Source organism: Mustela lutreola, chromosome 7, assembly GCF_030435805.1.
Source record: "Mustela lutreola isolate mMusLut2 chromosome 7, mMusLut2.pri, whole genome shotgun sequence".
Classification (NCBI taxonomy): domain Eukaryota; kingdom Metazoa; phylum Chordata; class Mammalia; order Carnivora; family Mustelidae; genus Mustela; species Mustela lutreola.
Genome location: NC_081296.1, coordinates 100,142,485 through 100,148,484, shown reverse-complemented (window position 1 = coordinate 100,148,484; position 6,000 = coordinate 100,142,485). Strand labels below are relative to the sequence as shown.

The 6,000-nt window shown below is 36.5% G+C and overlaps 1 long non-coding RNA gene across 1 annotated transcript in view; it reads left to right on the top strand.

The window, feature by feature from the left end:
* The first annotated feature begins 206 nt into the window (after nucleotides 1-206).
* Nucleotides 207-6,000, top strand: part of LOC131836511 (uncharacterized) — a 72,228-nt gene continuing 66,434 nt past the window's right edge. The window contains exon 1 of the long non-coding RNA XR_009355651.1: nucleotides 207-334. This is a non-coding gene — a long non-coding RNA (uncharacterized LOC131836511). The remainder of the gene's footprint in view (nucleotides 335-6,000) is intronic.

The following is a 6,000-nucleotide window of genomic DNA, read 5'->3' as shown; positions in this document are numbered from 1 at the left end:
CCACAAATTCTTTGGCATTCTTCCTATTTGGAGGGCTATGTTCTTTCCCTTTGAAATGCATTAGCTTGTGATTGTTTCAACTATGGGATATGGCAGAGGTAATGCTTTGTGACTTCTGGGTCTAGGTCATAACAGATGATGTAGATTATGTCTCATTTGCTAGAACTCTTGGTCTCAAAGCCAGTAGATAAGAAGTCTAACAACCTTGAGGACCCATGTTGGTGGTGCTGTATGGAGGCTCTTTGTTCTACAGTCCCTGACAAGCCTGGCCTTCCAGCCATCTCTGCCAATGCACTAGATATGTGAGAGGAGCCATATAGATTAAGCCAGATATGTAAGTGAATGTATCTAGTGAGCTTGACTGATGTCAGAAGGACAAGGTTGACCCAGCCATGTCTTTCACAAATCTCCAACTCACAATATTGTGATTTATTGTAAAATACTTGTTTCAAGCCACTGAGTTTCAGGGTAGTTTGTTACCAAGTAATACATAACTAGAACATATGTTGATGATAAATTCTCTCTACTTTTGTATTTCTGAAAATTTTATGTAGTTCTGCTTTCATTTTTGATCATTTTTCTATATAAAGAATTTTAGATAGTCTTTTTCTCTAAGTACTAAAATGTTATTCATTCTGTTGTTTTCTGATTTGCATTCTTCCTCTTGAGAAGCAAATGGTAATTCCTACTAACCCTGAATATAATGTTTCTTTTTTTTCTGGATACACTGAAGATTTCCTCATTATCTTTGGTTTTTATAAATGTGATTACAATATGTCCCCCATCCTGCTTTGCTTTATTGAGCTTCTTGGATCTATGGGGTTATGCTTTTCATCAGATTTGAAGAAAGAAAACTCCCATTATCTTGAAAAATATATATTTTTCTGTGCCATCGTCTCTCTTCTCCCCAATTACAATTATGTTAGCTGCTTAATATTATCTCACAATCCATTGAGTCTCTGTTCATTTTTTTTCAACCATTTTTCCTTTCTATGTTTACTAGGATCATTTCTAGTCCATGTCTTCAAGTTTACTTGTCTTCTCTTCAGCAGAGTCTAACCTGCTTTGAGGCCCATTCAGTTATTTTTTCATTTCACATATTGTATTCTTCTAGTTGTAGAATATCTTTTGGTTTCTTTTTATATTTAACAGTTTTCTATTTTGAGGCATCCTACTTTTCCTTAATCACACAAATGTTTTCCTTAAATCTTTGACCCTATTTATAATAGCTGTAATAGAATCCTCTGCTGATGTAATCATCTCCGTCACATCTATGTCAGTTTGTATTGACTGATTTTTTTTCTTTGTTATAGTTTATATTTTCCTGCTTCTCTACATACCTAGTAATTTTTTAAAAAGACTTTATTTATTTATTTGACAGAGAGGGAGACCGCAAGTAGGCAGAGAGGCAGACGGGGGAAGCAGGCTCCCCTGGAGCAGAGAGCCTAATGCGGGGCTTGATCCTAGGACCTTGAGACCATGACCCAAGCCAAAGGCAGAGGGTTTAACCCACTGAGCCACCCAGGTGCCCCACCTAGTAGTTTTTAAAAAAAGATTTTATTTATTTTTTTAGAGAGAGAGCAAGCAAGTATATGAGTAGGGGGAGGGGCAGAGGTGGAGATAATCTCGGGCAGACTCTCCACTGAGTGTAGAGGCCAATGTGAGGCTCCATCCCAGGATCACAAGATCGTGACTTGAGCCAAAGCCAAGAACAAGAAACTCAACTGACTGATTCAGTTAGGTGCCACTACATGCCTAGTAATTTTTTTTTTTTATTTCCATTTTTTTTTTTTTTTTTAAGATTTTATCTATTTATTTGACAGAGAGAAATCACAAGTAGACAGAGAAGCAGGCAGAGAGAGAGAGGGGGAAGCAGGCTCCCTGCTGAGCAGAGAGCCCGATGCGGGACTCGATCCCAGGACCCTGAGATCATGACCTGAGCCGAAGGCAGCGGCTTAACCCACTGAGCCACCCAGGTGCCCCATGCCTAGTAATTTTTAATGTATGGTCTGGTAATGGGTGTTATGTTGTGAGTTTAGATTTTGTTGTTCTTAATAGAAGAGTGTTTTCTTCTGGCAAGCAGTTAATTTACTTACATATAAGTTTGATTATTTTGAAGCTTTGTTTTTAAGTTCAATTTTGAGATAATTCTACATTCACATGCACTTGTAAGAAGTAATACAGAGAGATCCTGTATACGCTTTATCTGATTTCCCCAAAGGTAGCAACTTGGATGACTGTGGAACAATATTATGACCAGGAAATTTATATTGATACCACTCAATGACTTTATTTAGATTTCACCAGTTTTACATACACTTATTTGTCTGTGTGCATGTGTATGTGCACACTTAGTCCCATGTGATTTTATCATATGTGTAGGTTAGTGTGACTACCAACACAGTCAAGACACACAGCAGTTCCATCACAAGAATCTTTTTTGATACTCTTTTATAGCCATAGTGAGTTTTTCATTTAGAATATTTCTTGACATTTATCCAAGTTGTATGTATCAATAGTTTATTCCTTTTTATTGCTAAATAGCATTTCATGTTATAAATATACCACAGTTGTTTAACTATTCATCCTTTACAGGACATTTGAGTTATTTCCAGATTCTGGTAACTAGAAATAAAGCTGTTATGACCTTTTTTTTTTTTTTTTTTTTTTTATACTTTTTTTATTTTTTATAAACATATATTTTTATCTCCAGGGGTACAGGTCTGTGAATCACCAGGTTTACACACTTCACAGCACTCACCAAATCACATGCCCTCCCCAATGTCCATAATCCCAACCCCTTCTCCCAAACCCCCTCCCCTCGGCAACCCTCAGTTTGTTTTGTGAGATTAAGAGTCACTTATGGTTTGTGTTATGACCATTTTTTTAATAGGTTTTTATGTGAACATAGTTTTCATTTCTCTGGAGTGAATGCTTAAGAGTACAATTGCTGGATCATATGATAACTGTATGTATAATTTTGGTTGCCATTTTACAATTCCACAAACAATGTATGGAATACTCCAGTTTCTTCACATTCTCATTGGTATTTAATGTTATCATTATTTTTTATTTTAGCCATTCTGATAATGTGTAGTACCATCTTATCATGCTTTTTATTTCCATTTCCAGAGTGGTGCATGATATTGAACATCTTTTCATCTGGTTATTTGCCATCTGTACATTCTCTTTAGTAAAATGTCTGTTCATGTCTGTTCCAATTTCCTAATCAGATTATTTGGCTACTGTTTCAAGAGTTCTTTATGTATTCTAGGTACAAATTTTGTTGAATTTGTGGTTTGAAAGTATTTTCTGTCAGTCTTTCTCTTTTAAATCTGACACTGTTATTTATTTATTAATTTGAGAGAGAGAGAGAGAGAGAGAGAGAGAGAAAGAGCAGTGGAGGGGCAAAGGGAGAGAGACAATCTTAAGCAGTCTCTATGCCTGGTAGACCCAGTGCAGAGCCTGACGTGGAGCTTGATCTCAGGACCCTGAGGTCATGACCTGAGGCAAAATCAAGAGTCGAATGCTTACCCAACTGAGCCCCTTTTCTCTCAGTCCTTAACTTGTCTTTTCATCCTCTTAACAGGGTCTTTCACAAGGTAAAAGTTTTAAATTTTTAAGTGCCCTAATTTATCATTTTTTGTTATGAGTGTTTCTTTTGGTGTCAAGTCTAAGAATTCTTTGCATATAGCCTTACATCCCAATGATTCTTTTCCTGTTTTAAAAGCAAATTTTTATAAATTTATGTTTTACATTTAAAATTCATTTTAAGTTAAGTTTTTCAATTAGATGGAGGTTTAAGCCAAGGGTCATCTTTTTGTGTGTATGTATGCAGTTGTTCTGGCACTGTTTGTTGAAAAAAGGCTATATTCTTACTTCACTGAATTGCTTTTGTATCTTTGTAAAAAATCAGTTGGGCATTTTTGTTTTGGTGTGTGTGGGTCCATTGGTGGGTTCTTTATTCAGTTCCATAGAATTGTGTGTCTATCACTCTGCGAATACCATAGTCTTCATTAGTGTAGTTATATACATCTATATATAGCTGTGTGGCATGCAAAAAGGAGTTAATATAGGCATCCTGTCACTGCTTTCCTTAGAATGGGCCGCTTTCAAGGTTGGCCCATGGCTAGCGTCTGATAATTAGGATTTCAGGATAGCTCTCACCATCCTAACTGATCAGAGTGGCTCACTGTGCCTGAACTGCAAACAGTGATGGTTGATGCTGAACATTTGTTTTCCTTATAGGAATCTGAAATTTTAGTGTATGCTAGGCACAGTATGCCTACGTGACCAGTTCCCAGTAAAAACGGTAGGCACTGAGTCTCTAAGGAGATTCTCTGGTAGACAACATTTCACACATGTGTTACCACAACTCCTTACTGTAGGAATTAAGTAAGTCCTATAACTTTGATAGATGAAGACTCTTGGAAACTCATACCTGATTTCCTTTCAAATTTTGTTCTGTGTACCCTTTTCCTTTCTTGACTTTGTTTTATATCCTTATGCTAAAATATATAGCCATGAGTATGACTATATGCAGTCTTATGAGTGCTCCCCAGTAAATCAGTGAACCTGGGAATGTGTTTGGAGACTCAACATTGGGTAGAGTGATTACTCCTACTTTCTTTTTCTTTTTCAGAAATATATATAGGAATACCTGGATGGCTCAGTTGGCTAAGCAGCTGCCTTCAGCTCAGGTCATGATCCCAGGGTCCTGGGATCAAGCCCCTCATCAGGCTCCTTGCTCAGAGGAGAGCCTGCTTCCCTGCTTATGTCTTCTCTGCTCGTGCCTCTCTCTGTCAAATAAATAAATAAATATTATATATAATAATATATTATTAATTATATAATAATAAACAGCAATTAATTAAATTAATTAATTATTAATTATATATTTTATGTATATATATATATATATAAGATTTTATTCATTTATTTGACAGAGAGGTAGAGATCACAAGTAGGCAGAGAGGCAGGCAGAGAGAGAGGGGGAAGCAGGCTCCCCACTGAGCAGAGAGCCCAACACGGGGCTTGATTCCAGGACCCTGAGATCATGACCTGAGTCGAAGGCAGAGCTTAGCCCATTGGGCCATCAGGTGCCCCAAATAAATAATATTTTTAAAGCTACTTGAGATCCTATTGCATTCTGTATGAATTTTAGAATGGGATTATCTTTTGTCTACAAAAAAACCTTTCTTGGGATTTTGATAGGAATGGGATTAAACCTATCAATCAAGGTGGGGGAAATTGACATATTTACAATACTTAGTCTACCAATCCATGAACACAGTATGGCTCCTGTTTGGTTTGGTCTTCTTTGATTTTTTTTATAGCATTTCATAATTTTCAGCATACTGATTCAGTATGCATTTTGTTAGATTTATGCTTAAGTAGTTGATTTTCTTTGAAGCAATTGTAAATAGTAGTATTTAAAATTTCAGTTTCTGTGTGTTCATGGTTAGTATAAAAGTTGTTCTTAAAGTATTATTAAAGTGGTATAAAGTGGTTATTTAGGAGTAGATTAGCCCTACTCCTAAAGTATAGTCTTTCTGAGGTCTCCCTTGAATGCTGCAGAATTTTCAGTAAGGTCTTTCTACTCTGGAGATCAGAATTAGAATGTCTCCCAGACTTGGGTGAACTCCAGTAGTTGTTCAGCTCACAGCTGCCTGGTAATTATTCTTTTTCCAACTCTAGTTCTTTGTGCAGCTTTGTAAATTCTATGTGTACATACAGCTTATTGTCTGGCAAAAGACTCATGCATACTTCTGGATCTTTTTCTTCTCTCTGATACTCTGCCTCACAACTTCCAGCAACTTTGCCCAGTATACCTCATAAATCTGAAAAAAAAAAAAAAAGTGGAATTAATAGTGAGATGTTATCTTCACTGATTTCTTGTCCCCTTTTCCCTCTCCTGTTGATTATCTCCCTGTACTTAATTTTTCAAGAGTGTAAATAAAACTGAAAATACCTCCACATCAGTCTTCAATCCTAGAAGAG